This window comes from Felis catus, chromosome F2 (assembly GCF_018350175.1).
Source record: "Felis catus isolate Fca126 chromosome F2, F.catus_Fca126_mat1.0, whole genome shotgun sequence".
In the NCBI taxonomy this organism is placed as follows: domain Eukaryota; kingdom Metazoa; phylum Chordata; class Mammalia; order Carnivora; family Felidae; genus Felis; species Felis catus.
The window spans coordinates 36812614-36830328 of NC_058385.1; positions in this window are offsets into that span (position 1 = coordinate 36812614).

Here is a 17715-nt window from a genome sequence, read left to right on the forward strand (position 1 = left end):
TCTATCAAATCTTTTTTGAACCTGAAATGAATAAAATCAGTGAAAAAATTAAAGTCGGCTGTTCTAATGGTGTTATTCTAACCAGTGCCCCAATTAGAGCTAAACTTTATTACTTTTTAAAATGTCTCTTACTTTTCCTCTTTTTTAAAAATGTAAAGTAAACCTGAAAGTAAAAAGAAAAAACTGAGTCATAGTTGCTAATGAATAATACCTAGTATCAGGACTAATGTCTACACATTTTGGCTATGTCTGCACAGTCCTTTAAAGGTCACAGTTTCTTAAAAATTTGAATTCTCTAAAGGGTAAATTTTTGTTCTATAGCACCAAATAATGATTTTGGCTCTGTATTTTCCATTGTCTTAAGTCTTTTTATTTATGTCTCTTAAGATCTATTTCTTTTGTTTGTTTATTTATTTTTAAGAGAGAGACAGAGTGCAAGTGGTGGGAGGGGCAGACAGAGAGGGAGACACAGAATCCAAAGCAGGCTCCAGGCTCTGAGCGGTCAGCACAGAGCCCAATGTGGGGCTCCACCCCATGAACCATGAGATCATGAAAGCCAAGGTCGGACACTTAACCGACTGAGCCACCCAGGTGCCCCTTAACATCTGTTTCTACTCACAGCAACTCTGACACCAAATGTGTAGAAGTTTCCTTCCACGTCAACCAGTTTTCCACCTCTGCCGAAACCAACTGGTTGTCTTACAATTCAATTCAATTCTGACACTTACTACCTGGAGTTAAAGCATACACCACAGGTTAAGGGCTCAGTCCCACAGGATGGTCCCCCAGTTCATATGCTACTCATAAATTCTCATCACACTTCTGAGCAACTGCTTATGAACCAGGAATCCCCGTGACCTCCTTCTCAGGTTCCATACCTTGCAGAAAGGCTCACAGAACTCAAGGAAACAGTTTACTTACTATTACCAGTTTATTATAAAGGATACAACTCATGAACAGCCAGAAAGTGACGTACAGGGCAACGGGCCCAGAGCTTTTTCTGCCCTTCCCAGGGGCACCATCCCTTCAGCACCTCCATGTGCTCACCAACCCAGCAGCTCTCCAAATCCTGTGGTTTAGGTTTCCTATGGAGCTTCCATTATATAGGAATGACTGAGTAAATCATTGGCCATTGGTAATTCCCTCAATCTTCACCCTCTCTCCACTCCCTGGAGGTCAGGTGGGTGGAGATTAAAGCTTTAACACTACTCACATGGTTGGCTGCTCTGCTAACCAGCCTCCATCCTAAAGGTATCTAGAGGCCCACCAAGAGTCACCTTATTAACATGAACTAGGTATGATTGAAATGGGCTCCTTATGAATAACAAAGGACACCTCTCTCACCCTATCAGTAAGGAAATTCTAAAGTTTTAGGAGCTCAGAGTCAAGAATTAGGAATGAAGACCAAATACATATTTCTTATTATGTCATACTATCAGTCATCATTAAACTTTACAATTAAGGCATAGGTAGGTTACAAATTCCAAATTGCTAGTAGAAGACACCCAAATCTCAGAATTACATTTGAGGAGTAGCATAATGAGCCCTGTAAAGTCAAGTCTGATATGTTCATCCATTCTGTCTTATCAATCAAGAAGTTCTAATGTAACCAACTTGATGTCACATCACACCGTATTATCTCAAAGTTAGTCACATTCAACTAATCAAACATGTTTATTGTTTTTCTTTTTCATTATTATTGCTATGAATATCATCACTATTCCTCTTACTCAAGATGTCACGCACAGTCAGTGCACGATGGGTACCAGACAAGAGTCTAGTTTCCATTTGATGATAGGCACTGCAGCCCTGAGACTCAGAAAAAAGAATTTGGAACAGTGCATCCAGATAATCTAGAAAGCTTTTAAAAATTGGCACTGCGTAATTCTAGTGTCTTATAGACAGAATCTATGCCTCTGATTATGATTAGAACTACAGCTCTTTCGTTAGTCATTTTCAATGTTCCTATCTTCCATGATTATTTTCTATGATTCTGCTTTGATAGGTCTGGGATGCGACCCAGAAATTTATAGCTTTGAAAGCTCATCAGGTGATTCTTCTGTGCAATCAATTTACAAACTCTTTAATCATATAGGTGGAAAGCTTAAAGCCCAGAAAGTGAAGGGACTTACCCTGTTAAGGTGCCTGAAATTTTACCATCACAATTTTCTACCTCAGAACTTTAAGACTTCTCAGTCTTCAATATTTAAATGGAAATATTTTCAAGGAAGTTTGTGTCAACCATATGACAGTAAGATCAAGGACCAAAACCCAGTATATATAATTAGGGAGAGTTGAGATTCCTAGGGAAACAAGGACACTGAGATTACATTCATTTTCACTTACACTATTGCATCGAAGAGTGCCAATGACCCAGGAAATAGGTAGAACAGGGGGTCTTTGCCCTGTTGTAAAGGGATAATGGAACTGGAGCTCTGAAAGTTTCAGTGACTTTCCCCAAATTTATACAATGTTATGCCAGAGCTGTGGCCTAAATCCCAAGTCAGGACCCCACACTCCACATTCTTTCTGCCATTTGTTGCCGAGTGATTATCTAATTTCCACTTTTACTTCAGGATGACCCCTGTAGTGGGGAATAGGTGCATAAGGGAAATCATAGTTAAAGATTTTTTTTAATAGTTCTATCAGTATCATGCACAAATCCTAACATATGATTAGCAATCAAAATTATTTTATATTTATAGTTGTCAAAATAACCCATAAATGTTTTCATCTTGTTACTTCCCACTTATTTTGCCATCTTTCCTTCAATCGAGTTTACTTAAAATTGTAATCCTGTTATTCGACAGCTTCACTTTCCATATCATAGATATGGATACATCAAGATCAATCTTTGTCCCACTGGTGTGTCATAATTTAGAAACGTAACAATAGGCTAAGCATAAGAATAAAGGAGTAAAAAGTTCTTTCTTGTATTTTGTTTTGTTTAGTTCTTCAGCAGAATATACCAAGATAGAATTTGTTTTTTTTAATGTTTGTTTATTTTGAGAGAGAGAGAGAGAAAGAGCATGAGTGGGGGAGGGGCAGAGAGTTAGGGAGAGGCAGGATCCCGAGCAGGGTCTGAGCTGTCAGCACAGAGCCCAATGACAAAACGTGACATCATGACCTGAGCAGAAATCATGAATGAGACGCTTAACCGACTGAGCCACCTAGGCACCCCTGAGGTAGAATTTCTGAAAGAGTTCATAGAACTTCTTAGCCAAAATCCTTAACCTGAAATTCAAGCCCTCCACAATCTGACCCAGTTATCTTCCCCCCCTCCCCAACTCCTTTCTCATTACTCTTCTCACATCTGCAACATTCCCCTAATGTTATGGAGAATGTGTGTGTCCCCCCCCACCCAAATTCATATATTCAAGCCCTACCCTTAATGTGATGGTATTAAGAGGTGGAGCTTTGGGAGAAAATTAGGATTAGATGAGGTCATAAGGGTGGGGCCTTCATGATTTAGGTTAGTATCCTTGTAAGTCAGGAAAGCCTGTCTCCTGTCTCTACTCTCCTCCCTGTGAGGATGCAACCAGAAGTCATTGGTCTGCAACCAGTATGGGGCTCTCACCAGGACCTGACTGTGCTAGGACCCCAATCTTGGATTTCTAGCTTCCAAAACTCAGAATAAATCTCTGTTGTTTATAAAACACTTAGTCTATAGTATTCTGTGATAGCAACCTGAACTAAATCACTTCATCTGAGCAAGCCAGTGTCCCCATGTAGTTCCTGTTCTTTCTTACAAAAGTATTTTTTTGTACATTCTGTTTGCCCTCCCAATTTCTGGGGTAGTCATATGCTACCTATTTCCCTGAATGGGAACAATTCTCTTCTTCATATACGTTACACTTATCATTTCTACCCTAAACGGTAGTTATTTCTGGACATTGTCTCTCCTACAGGACAATGCTTTGCCCAGTTGTCAATTATTCCATACACAAATGATTGAATTGATGAATGGATTATTGACCAGATCTTTAAATTTAGGACTTAATTTCAACTGTTTTTATTTTTATTGAGCAACTTAATTCACATTTTCCATGCCCATTAAAAACAACAATAACAACAAAGCACTGCAAAAAATAAATCTATATGATTCCTAAATGCATCATTTAAGTCTATTTTTTGATGTGATTACTGTAAAAGTCATTGGTACCTACTTACAATTGAAGACTATTAAAAACAAAAAGGAGTAATTCTGTTCTCTCCTTGTATACTTTTGAGTCAATATTCCCAATTCCTTTTTCCCATACTCACATCCAAATTTATAAAAATAGAGTGATCAGGGCACCTGGGTGGCTCAGTCAGTTAAGCATCCGACTTCGACTCTGGTCATGATCTCACAGTTAATGAGTTCAAGCCCCACATCGGGCTCTGGGCTGACAGCTCAGAGCCTGGAGCCTGCTTTGGATTCTGTGTTTCCCGCTCTCTCTGCTCCTGCCCTACTCACACTCTCTGTCTCTCAAAAAGTGAATAAATGTTTAAAAAAAATTTTTTTTTAAATAGAGTGATCCCTATAAAATAAATAATATTTTATTTAAGAAAGAAACTGCTGCGTTAAGAATTATTGAAATGTAATAATGATTTGTTAGGGTTTCATCTTAAAAGAATCACCCCAATTTAATTAAAAAAGAAATGTTGAAAAAGTAATTACTTATTCTAAATAATGTGAGAGGCATCTGGGTGGCTCAGTAGGTTAGGTGTCTGACTTCGGCTCAGGTCATGATCTCATGGTTTGTGGGTTCAAGCTCCGCATCAGGCTCTGTGCTGACAAACCGGAGCATGGAGCCTGCTTTGGATTCTGTGTCCTCCCCTCTCTCTGCCCCTCCCCTACTTGTGCTGTCTCTCTCTGTCTCTCAAAAATAAATGTTAAAATTTTTTTTTTAAATAAACAAAAAATTAAAAATGTGAGGGGCACCTGGGTGGCTCAGTCGGTTAAGCATCTGACTTTAGCTCAGTTCATGATCTCGTGGTTCATGAGTACAAGTCCCATATGAGGCTCTGTGCTGACAGCTCAGAGCCTGGATTCTGTGTCTCCCTCACTCTCTGCCCCTCCCCCGCTCACAGTGAGTCTCTCTCTCTCCCTCCCTCTCTCTCTCAAAAATAAATAAACATTAAAAAAAAAAAAGGAATAGAAAAAATGTGAAAGAAACTTCAAAAACTTCAAGCTGTTTGGGAGCATTTTCTCTGTGAGTTTTCTTACTTAAACTGCAGTTAAGGGAGATAGGTTTTTCTAAACTAAATATGACTTAATAAGTTTATGCTTCTGCTATTTAACAATTAATCATAAAAGGGAATAAAATTATGAGGTTTATGGGTTTTGCCTAAATATCTTAATTATAGTTTTTCTTTTAATTATACTGCTAAGAAATTCCATGATAAAAGAGAATCTTAATTTTAAATGTAGAATACTAAAATAACAAGGTAATCAGGATATTAGATAATATGTTGGGTCAAGAAAATGACATTAATTCATTTCTTAGACAAAATGTTGTGACTTTACTCTTCAGAGTTGGTAAGGAGATTATTGTCCTGTATAGTTAGGATTCTTGCACTACTTCTCAGTTAAATTCAGATTAACTGATGGAATGATGTGAGTATCTGGGCATACATTAGAACAAAACTGTTGATGGCTTTGAATGAAACTACAGCTATGTGACAGATTCTTCAGTAATATTAATACATAATGAAGGAAATGCAAACGGGCCTTAAATGCATAAAAATGCCATTTTGTTTCTACATGTTTATTCTAAAGAAATAACCACAAATGTGAACAATGATCTAGCAACTCACCAATGTTTATAAACTCAGCAATAAACCCTGTTTACCACAGAGAAAAATTAGAAAACGCCTGTTTCTAAGAAAGTGAAATCTTTAAATTATGGCTTATTTATACAATGGAAGAGTATGAAAAATGATGTAAAACAATGTAGTGGGGTAGAAAACTGTTGATATACTAATTTTATTTTTTAAATTTTATTTTAATGTTTATTCACGTTTGAGACAGAGAGAGAGACAGAGACCACGAGCAGGGGAGGGGCAGAGAGGGAAGAGACACAGAATCTGAAGCAAACTCCAGGCTCTGAGCTGTCAGCACAGAGCCCAACGCGGAGCTGGAACTCAAGGACTGTGAGATCATGACCTGAGCCTGAGTTGGAGGGACACTTAACCAACTGAGCTACTCAGGGGCCCCGATATACTAATTTTAAAATCACATCGTAAAATGTAACTTCATGATCAGATTTCAAATTAAATTAAATTAAGTAATACAATAAAATAAAATAATTCTCTATTTGTTAGGTACGAACCAAACTGCCGTAACAAAGATACCCCAAAACACAATGACTTAAGCAAGATAAAGGCTTTTCACTTATGTAACGTCCATATGAACTAGGACATGCAGTCACCTGATCCCCATGAGGATCTTCAGGAACCCGATATTTCTTCAGTCTTGACAATTCATGAACCCTAGGGCACAGATTTTAATTTTTTCTTTTGAAAATAGGGGTTCACAGATTTGATGAAAGGTCTGAACCCTCACCTCAGAAAGATGTGCATGTGTTTGCCTGTGTGCATGTGTGTGTGCACACACACACACACACACACACACACATACACACACACACACCTCTACACTGTTTCAGGCTGTCTTCAGGGGTTCACAGATCTCTTACTAGTATCTGCATGGCTGAAGCTAGCTTATGAGTGAATTTATTTAATTTACACTGAAGGAAAGCTTGGAGGGCAGCTGGAAAATGTAGTCACTACTTGGGTAGCCATGTGCCCTCTTAAAATCTCAAAAGAGAGTGGTGGTCTATTTCTATAGGGAAACAAGGAAGAGGAGAATGGGTTCTGGGAATATTTCGCTGCCTCTGCCACAAATTGCATAAAAATACTAAATCTACATATCAGATACTACGTATCTGGATACTACGTATATCTGGATGATGAAATAATGAGTTATTTTTAAATTTTCTCTTTCATTCATTGTATTCTTTCACATTCACTTTATGATATTGGACATTTCCATACTCTTCTGAATTCCTAAAGACATCCTTTGTAATCTAGTATGTGAAAATAATTGTAAATGATTCATATGTGCTGTTGAAAAGTATGTTTTCAATTTACAGGGTTCATATATATCTCTTACATTAAGTTTGATAATGAGTTCTTCAAATCTCAGTTCCTATACTAATTTTTGCCTAATGAGAGAAGAATATAAAAATCTTCTAGTATAATTAGGAAACATTTAAATGTTTTCCTTGCAATGAAATAAATATGTGCTTTCTATATTTGAGACTGTGTTGTCTTTGCCCATAAAAGTATCATTTTATACTCGTGGTGAAACATTTCCTTCATCATGTACTGACACCATTCCTGTTAATGGTTTTGCATTAAATTGTATTTTGTCTGATATTTATATTGGCACACCAGCTTTCTTTTGCTGAGTATTTCTCAGCAATTTTTTTTAATTTCCATATTCTTAACATTTCTGAATTATATTCCTTTATGGATATCTCCTGTGCATTGCATAATTTAATTTTCTCTCTTATGTAATCTAATTTCTGAATAATTTTACTTTTACCATCATTAATTTTTTGTCTTTTATTTACCATTTTTGCTTATATTTTCATCTTTTCTACGATCTGTTGGATTGAGTTTGCTGGGGCTTTTTTAAGTGTTCCAAGGCACCTTTATTTAGAAATTATGCACTCTATTTTTATTCTTTAAGTAGCTAACTTTAAATTTTTAACATGGATACTTAAAAAGATTTAACGTTAATCAATATCTCTATTCTCTTCCTGAATAATTGAAGGGCCTTAGAATACTTCAACTCTGATCTCTCATCCTAAACTACTTCTATATTATTGTAGTCTAATGATCAACCTAATATATGGCTGAAGTGAAAAAGGGAGTTTTCCCAACTCAGTCTTCCATGTTGACATGAGATCTATTTTAGACCTTTTATCCCATAAATTTTTATACCTACATGTAACAAATAAGTAATAATAAATAATAAATAAATATTTATATTTATAATTATTTATATTTATTTAATAATTATTAAATTATTTATATTTATAATTAGTTAAAATAAATAATTTAAATTTTTATACCTCCATATAATAAATAAATAATAAATAAATAAGTAATAAAATGATTATTTTACAGGGTATTTCTAGAGAGGAGAGACAATTAAGTGAAATATGATTCTGGAATTAAAATATATTTTACTGGAATAAAGAGAATATAAGGCAAATGACTAAATATCAAAAACAATATGAAAGTTCAAGTCATTTTTCCTAATTTAAGAAAAAAAGAACCAACTTACACAACTGATCAACAGCAAACAAGTTGAAGATACAAAAGTTGAGGATGTTTTTGCTGAGAGATACTGTCAAACTTCTCTTTCAGTTATGATCATTATTCCATCCTTATTTCATGATTTTCTTATAAGAAGGAGAACTTTTAAGCATGATTTGTAGATATCAATGTCTAAAGCTGTAAAACATGAAACATACTGAGCTTCAAAAATGAGGAAGGAATTAGAAACTCTGCACCCCTATCTCACCTCTGCTGTATTTTCATCTAATATTTTAGGCATAAGTAAAGAGGTGAGTAATAAAGTGGCATTATCTGAGAGGTGCCAAGAGTTCTGCCTATTCCCAAATCTTCCTATTTAGCCTAAAAGTCTCTAAAAAACCACCAAAAGAGTCACCTTCAGGTTTCAATCATTTTGTTTCAAAAAAAAAAAAAGATATATGCACAAGTCCAATATATACATTTGGTTGTATTAATACATAAAATACAACTCATGAATTATGTAAATGTTTTCTACTTATCTTCATTTGGTTTGAATCAATGTATCCCTTTTGTTGTTTTCTAAAATTCCTTATCAAAAACAACAGACCATGGGGTGCCTGGTCTCAGTTAAGTTAAGCATCTGACTGACTCTTGATCCTGACACAGGTCACGAACTCTCAATTCATGAGATGGAACCCCACATCAGGCTCTGTGCTGACAGCATGGAGCCTGTTTGGGGCTCTCTCTGCCCCTCCCCCATTCGTGCTCTGCTCTCTCGCTCTGTCTCTCTCAAAATAAATAAACTTAAAAAAAAAAAAAAACCTCTTAAAAAACAACAGACCAGCTAGAGTACACTATGATAGAAGTCAAGAATGAGTATACATCTGACAGGTAGGTATATTTATTAAAATCAAGAACCCAAAATACAATCTGTTTCTGGTAGTCTATGAACTGAGGTTACATAAATGGCATTTACCCTTGTTGAATCTAGAATTCAAAATAAACTTCTAGAGGTGCCTGGGTGGCACTCAGTCAATAAAGGTTAAGTGCTCAACTCTTAATTTCAGCTAGGTTATGATCCCAGGGTCCTGGGATGGACTCCTGCATAGGACTCCGTGCTGAGTCTGGAGCCTGCTTCAGACTATTTCTCTCTCTCCTTCTGCTCCTCTCCCCTGCTCCTTCTCTCTCTCTTTCAAATAAAAAAAAATAAAAATAAAAAAAAAAACTAAAACCAAAACAAAATAAACTTCTAGATGTCTCAATGATAATGATGATGATGATAGCAGCACTGAGAGTCCTCCCTGTATAAGTGATTCACATAAACAACCTCTTTATATTTATCACATTCCTATGAGACAGGTAACTATTACAAGGTCATTTCACAGGTGAAGAAACTGAGACTATGAGAGAGTAATTAACTTGGTCAAGTTCACATATTAAAATATGGTAGACCATATTTTGGGTCTACCTGCTTATTTAGGTCAGGCTGCTTATTTTCAAAGCTATGCATTTAACTATTAAACTAAGAGTATCTCCTGGCTCTGCTATGTTTACACAGCATCTATACCTTCCTTTGTTCCACTCTTAAGAGGCCCCCAAGTGTCCATACCATTTCTTTGTTTTCCCTATGGCAAATCCATATGGCACAGCAAGACCTACGAGGTACATTAATTCTCACATACACTGAAACATGGGTACAATGGGGAAACCTGCTTTAATTATTGCCAGCACCCTCTCAGGGACATTATTCAGTGAAAGGTAATGTTGAAATAAAAGTTGTCCCCAGGTATGAAACAGCCAATTTTGTAACAAGTGTAATCATGAACAGTCAGTGACTGTTCTTGGATGTTCTCCAGCACATGCACCATGAGAATGGCAATTCTTTGTCTATTGCTTATTTTAAATAGCAGCCAGTGAGGATTTGGATAGTCACAGGGTGTTTAGTGTTTTCTTCACATGTAGTAAGTAGAAAATGCCAGCACACTTTTTCACGATTATATTTTATCATCTTTAAAAGACTGAGATAGCCCTTGCTTATTGTTGAAATCGTGTTTGAAAAGAATCTCCAGCACTCTCAGTTTAAAGAAAAAAAATGCCTGTTTGTTTGTTTTTGACTTCTTATGTTAAAAACATATTGCATGAAAAGATATGATTTCATCATCTTCAGACAGACTGTCTTCTGCCTCTTTCCCAAGTGTGTTAGCAGAAATCAAAATAAACAATATTTAAAAGTAAAGTTATAAATATTTCTAATGGAGTGGAGAAAAACATCCAGAGAAGAGCTGCTTTCTAGAACTACAGTGACCTAGATTTAGGGCCCACTGGGTTCTTAACCTCTGTTCCCACTGTTATATTTACCTTGACCATCTATTAGTCTTTTAGTACAGTGATTACATAGCATATTTCCGAATAAAAGACCCATGTATACAAATAGTTGGATTTCTTTTACTTTCATAACCTATATTACACAGATGTTCAAAGCAAATTCTATCTTTAACTTCTCTTCAGAAAATGTTTTTACTTCTCTCCAGAAAATGTTTTGAAGGATTCAAAATACAAGTAACGCCTCACTTGTAATCTTATATTGGAGACTGATGACACTATATCATCTTTTCTCTTATGGATAAAGGACAGGGTTTTTCCTCCTTTTAGCAGTTAACGACGAACAAAGGCGTAAAATAGCAATGGAGTGTTGTAACTCTTTCACACAGCATTTTCCTCTCATAATACATTTGTTAGGTTGGTAAAGATTAAACAAATTTTTTTGTAAGCCTCATTTTAAGAAGGTGGCATTATCACATAAAATGCTTCAGTAAAATAGTGTCCTGTAGTTCAATGACTGTCATAATATTGCAGAACCTCGTTAAAAAGTAGAGATGACCAGAAAGTGTTTGCTAAGGGGAAAAGGTAACTGTCTAATTAAATAGTTGCTTTCATAGAAACAGAAACTTAAATAGTCAATCCGTCTCTTCTAATAAACTTCTTCCAGTCTTAGCAAAAAAGAGTTTGTTTGGTCAAGTTTTCTTCCTGTATTTGGAGAAATTAGAATATGTTCTGAGATTATGCTATAAAATATGGTGAAGAAAATAAGAGAATAAGTAAAACGTCAACCAAAGTATAGCACATGACCTTGGGGTGCCTGGGTGGCTCAGTCGGTTAAGTGCATGACTTAGGCTCAGGTCACAATCTTGCAGTTCGTGGGTTGGAGCCCTGTGTCAGGCTCTGTGGGGACAGTGCAGAGCCTGCTTGGGATTCTCTCTCTCTCTCTCTCTCTCTCTCTCTCTCTCTCTCTCCCTCTCTCTCTCTCTCGCTCCCTCTATGTCCCTCTCTCCTGCTCCTCCTGTGTGTTGTCTGTCTTAAAAATAAATAAATGAAGTTAAAAAGATAAAAATAAAAAAATGAAGCCCAGCACATGATCTTAATCCAACATATCCATAGCCCTCTGCACACACAAGCATACCCCCTACTGCCCCACAATTGAATATGAATCTAAAACTCAACTAACAAATACATGCATGTCTCTGGGAGTGGACCTTTGGTAAATCATTATAAAAAAGCAAAGAAAGTAAATAAAATGGTAATTGTTAGTGATAACTCACAAATGTAACCAATGAAGGAATAAAATACCTGACACACTGATGGCTACAAAAATCATGCACATGTATGGGAAACAGAGTTCAATGACTAGCGAGTATATTAGTGACTCATGATGCTGTGTACTTAGATTGTAGAAAGATGCAATGACTTTGAAACGATGCAAAATAATCAGCCTGCAACCTTTGTGATGTCTGTTTCTTTGCAAAAAATGTGTGAGAGTTCAGAAAAGTGTATTGATGTCCATTTAGCTCACCAATGATGCAATCCAGATGGTTACTAGGCAGTAAAATTATCTTCCCAAGAGACAGTTGCACAGATTGTCTTATCTGCTTCTGCAGTCTGAGTTATCTGTTCTCAAAAGTTCTCGAAGTATATTCTGGTTGAGAGGAAAGTTGCCAGCCTTTAAGGTAAAATCTGATGGACTAGTTCATGGGAGAAGATTTTTAAAGGACATTCATTCACTTAACATACACAAGAAATTGCATGTTTTCAGGAAATAGCAGTTGAATGCAAAATGTTAGGGAATCTTCAGAAGCTACTGCATGTAAGAAATGGCACTGCTGACCCTTTAGGAATGTGTCGTCTTCTGTATCGTATGAAATGAAGTGTCTACTTTGCCATTCTTCGGTAATTTGATCATGAGACTGGATTGTAATACCCATGGAGATGAAACCTGAAACTTACGTTTTTACTCTTGGCAATGACTCAGACACTAGAACTGAGAACGTTCTGACAAGATTTCCGAATGATGCCAAGCAATATCTCTATGTGACAGACCTCGATAAAGCATATTTTTCTTTTAAATCACTCACAGACTTTTTAATTTAATTTTATATTTAGAAAAAGTAAGAAAGTCACCTCCTGGATGTTTAGTGGCAGAGTAGAAACAAGTGGTCGAGGTTCTCATCTTTCATAGGAAAAGAGTGCACAGCTTTGGAGTCAAAGTTAGGGTCTAATCACAGCTCTGCCATTTACCACGCATGTGATACTAGGCAAGTCTGTCAACTTTATTGAACAAGTCTGTTTTCTTATCAATGAAGTGGTAATAATACATGACTTACAGGACTGTTGTGAGGGTTCAATTAAATCACAGATATGTAACATGCATGGTATACTGTCTTGTACAAACTCCTCAGATGCATTCATAGTATAGAAAGTCTAATTGTCTTCAGTACAAATATAAGATTATACCAAGACTATACCTGAAGTCCAACCAGGTATAAAGGGAAAAATTGAGTATCAGGATTGCTCTTGTAAGGCTTGCTTGATGACAAATTATCGGTTTGACTTTGTGCCTTCATTGAACCTATTTTGACCGAGAAATCAACCAAAACAGTTCCTGAGAGCTATATATATTTTTTAATTAATGTTTATTTATTTTGAGAGAGAGAGTGAGTGGAGGAGAGGCAGAGGGAGAGAAAGAGAGAGGATCCCAAACAAGCTCATGCTGTCAGCATAGAGCCCAACGTTGGGCTTGAACTCAGGAACCATTCAGATCAAGATCTGAGCCAAAACCAAGAGCCAGAGGCTTAACCAACTGAGCGGCCGAGAGCTGTGTTAACACAGATTTCAGTTTTCTCTTTCCTAGGTTCATCTAATATACGAAGGTAAATAAGACCAAAACCCGATATGTATATTGAATGCTTAAAGTTTCTATTAGTTGTAGTATTTATTCAATGAGTAGTCAGAGACAAGGGCTACTCAGCAGATGCCAAGAAGATAACTACCTTGTCTTTTCCAAATTGCACTATTATATTTTAGAGCCTCATCAAAGCCACATGGTCAGTGTTAAAAATTCCAACCATGGCAGGAAGTTAAGGAACAGGCTAGTGAAAACGGTAGTTCTTACAGGAATAACACTCATTTGAAATTACACTCTGGTTTAAAAATTAAACTCGGGGCGCCTGGGTGGCGCAGTCGGTTAAGCGTCCGACTTCAGCCAGGTCGCGATCTCGCGGTCCGTGAGTTCGAGCCCCGCGTCGGGCTCTGGGCTGATGGCTCAGAGCCTGGAGCCTGTTTCCGATTCTGTGTCTCCCTCTCTCTCTGCCCCTCCCCCGTTCATGCTCTGTCTCTCTCTGTCCCAAAAATAAATAAACGTTGAAAAAAAAATTTAAAAATTAAACTCTAAAATGCAGTAAAAACATCACTATGATGGGCAAATTTTTGTGAGCCTGGAAGAATTTTTGAACACATGCTTTAAAAAAAATGATTATGGTCACATAAGTTTAAATTAGACTGAGAAATAGAATACTCAGCTTTGTTCTTAGGAGGAGGCAGTCAGGCAAGAGAAGTACATTTTAGTTAAATGTCATATTCAGACAATACAATTAAAGTATCTGAAAATTAATAAACATCTTCTTGAGTTTCAGAAGAATTGGGCATAAAAACTTTTGCAGGATCCTGTTGCTAACTAAGATATCAGATTTCAAAATATGCATATTAAAATTAAATGGTTCTTTCAAAACAGTGAAAATAAAAAACCATTTGTATACAATCGAGACAGGTAATGATGCAAAAAATTGCTCCATAAATCAATCAGCTCTCTATACTTGTTTCATTAAAGGATAATATACTGGGATATCGTTTCAGCAACATTGCCAAAGCTTTCCAGAATTTGATTTCAATCCAAAACTTTTAGCAGAACTCAGCACTTTAGAAACAAAGCAACAAAGGGAAAAGGAAAATCCAGTGCACATGTACGTTTCCATGATATTTAGCGTGTAACAGCATAGTTGCAGCATAGTGGTCAACCAGTCCCCCTAAAATACTAAAGAAACTTGAAGGCAAGCTGAAGGTTTCTGTTCAATCCTCCCATAACAATATTGTAAAGGCCTTAATATTTGTAAACAATCTATTAGTTTCATGTGCATTTATAGTTATGTAACTGCATCTTTCCACAAATTTTTGAAAGTCTGGAAGTAGACTGTGGGGGTTGGAGAGAGGCAATGTATTACTCAATCATCAAATACTTAACAATATGCCCAACAAACCATGAGGCTATTTGAGTGAAACAACTACATCCTTGTCTGTTGTTGCTTCTAATCAATTATCAGGATTCACTGACAAGATACATACACTTCATCGTGTTACTTTTTCAAAGAGTCACCTACATATACTGAATCTAACATACACAATGATGTAAAAACTTAAAGAACTAACAAATGTATCTGAAAAAATAAAGCCTCAAGAACAGTTGAGTGTCAGTATAGCATAAGCAAACACTCGGAATTAGACAATACTTAAAATCTCAGATCTATCACTTACTAGAAATCAAGTTGAATCTCTGTATTTCTTCTGTTTCATGTATAAAATAAATGGCATAACATTGAAATGGAATGTCCCTATGCCTTTATTTTAGGGTATGATCATTTCCCTAGAAAATTTAAGGAAATTAATGAAAATATTCAAAACTAGTAAGAACCCAAGAAAAGCAACAACAAAATAATTTTCCAATATTCCAGCATGACCTTTGAGAAAAATATAATTAAAAAATATTATGCCATTAAAAATTTTTTAATAAAATAAAAAAAATACTATGCTGCAAATATTGAGTATCTAGGAATAAAGCCTATTAGAATTGTATAGGACAAAAATGAAATACATCATCAAAAATTTACTGAACAATATGAATATGAAAGGAGACTAGAAAAAATGGAAAGACCATGTCCCTGATGAAAAAAAATTCAGTACTTCCTAAATTAAGTTTACAAAGTCAAGAATTTTAACAAAAACTCCAACGGAGTGTTTTGCATCTTGACAAGTTGATTTTAAGGCTCATGTGCGGGGAAAAAAATGCAGAAGGCAACTGACCAAGACCACCTTAATTTCCTCTCAGCTTAGGCAGGTTCCTTCCTGATTTGAAGACTTCCCCTCACTTAGATCATTACTTTAGAAATTTGAAATTATGAATTCTCACTCTGCCATTCTGAGATATAAACAATTTCCTCCAAGCCTCTTGCCAGTTTCACATCCCAGGAATGTATTTGTCAAGAACCTGGAAACCATCCTTTTGAAACATAATCATCAAGTAAGGCAGTACCCTTTTATCCCAGTCTCTGAGGGGAGATAGAGCCGAATTTCCACTAAGCACCTAACAGCAGATACAGATGGTCTGGTCACATTGACCAACCTCCCCCTCATATCCTGGAATACTTTTCTACCAGCTCACCCCAGCACTTAAAGGTGCTCCCATCTTTTGTGTCAGCACAATGGAGTTCAATCTCTCTCTCCCATTGCAACAGGTATGCCAGTCTCCTAACGGGGTCAAAACTTGGAATCCCCTGGAGAGGTTTTTAAACCACAGACTGCTGGGTCCTACCTTTGGTTTCTGAATCAGTAGGTCTAGCAGGGACCAAGAATTTGCCTTTTTAAACTTGTTCCCAGATGCCACTGATGCTGCTATTTTGAAAACCAGACTTTGAGAAACGATTACCTAATTTTCACAACGTCACTGTGTTTATACAGTGGATCCTATTGTGTGTCAGATGAAATGTATTTTATAAATTATTGTAATGAGAGGGTACCATGGCTGCTTCCATGTTATTACCGCATGGCCAGGCAGACATTGGCAATCTTGGTGCTGCATTTCCAAAAATATCCGTGATCTTGGATTATTTTCTATTATGCTCTATATTAGTTTCTTAGGGCTGACAGCCCAAAATACCATGAACTAAGTGGCTTAAAACAACAGATTTTTTTCTCTCACATTTCTGAAGGCCAGGAGTACAAAATCAAGTTATTGGCAAATTTGATTCCTTCTGGAGACTGTGAGGATGAATCCGTTTCATGTGTCTCTCTTAGTTTCTTGTGGTTTCCAGAAATACTTAGGGTTCCCTGGTTTGTAGATCAAACATCGCTCAAATTTCTGATAGCCTCTGCCATCATGTAGATGTTCTCCCTGTGTATTAACTAATTAAATCTGCAAAGACTTTGTTTCCAAGTTCTGAAGCTCTGGGTGGACGTGAATTTGAGGGGACACTATGCAATTCAGTACATGCTCTCACCTGGAGTTTCTTAACTGCTTTGTCGTCCATGATGGCAAGTGACAAAATATGGTCTCTGGTTCTTTTTTAGCCTTCAGAATGGCTGGGAGCAGTGCAGGGCAGAAGGAGTCCACATCCTCGGGCACTATATCAAACCTCAACTGAGTATTCTGTGTGCCATACAAACATGGTCATTTTCTATGTACGCCACGATACGAAAAAGATTGGAAAGCGCTATAGCCAACTGAGCTAAATAAATACAAAGAAATGAAGGTAATAATGTTGTATTCCTCTTTCACCACAATCAAATCAAATTATGCCAAGTCCTCCTAGGAAGTAAGAAATCCTGTAGGAAAGAATATTAGTCCTCTTGTACTCCCTTCGTGGAGAAAATTAAATGGTCCTACTCCAAAATGGTTTCATTGGAGTTTTATACTCCTTAACAACTTTGAGGCTCCATTATGTTATATTTCAATAATTGGCAATCTTGCAGGAAACATTTTTTAAACTACTACTATGTGTCTGACTAAGGATGCAAAGATACTATATCAGCCGAAGGAGCTTAAAAATTCAGTGGGAGATGCAATTCAAAAGAGATAATTACAAAACAGTCTGTTAAATTCAGATACGGAGATCTACGACAGGAGCTGCGCCTTATAAAATGTGTCCACACAGATCTCATTTATTTCCCCAATGCCCTGTGAGATACGCAGAGGAATTATTAAGCCTGCCTTAGAGATGAGGAAATTGAGACTCAGAGAGGTTAGGGAATCTATCCAGGGTCATATAGCTAAAGCAGGAACCCAGGTTTTAGCTCCTCCTCCAT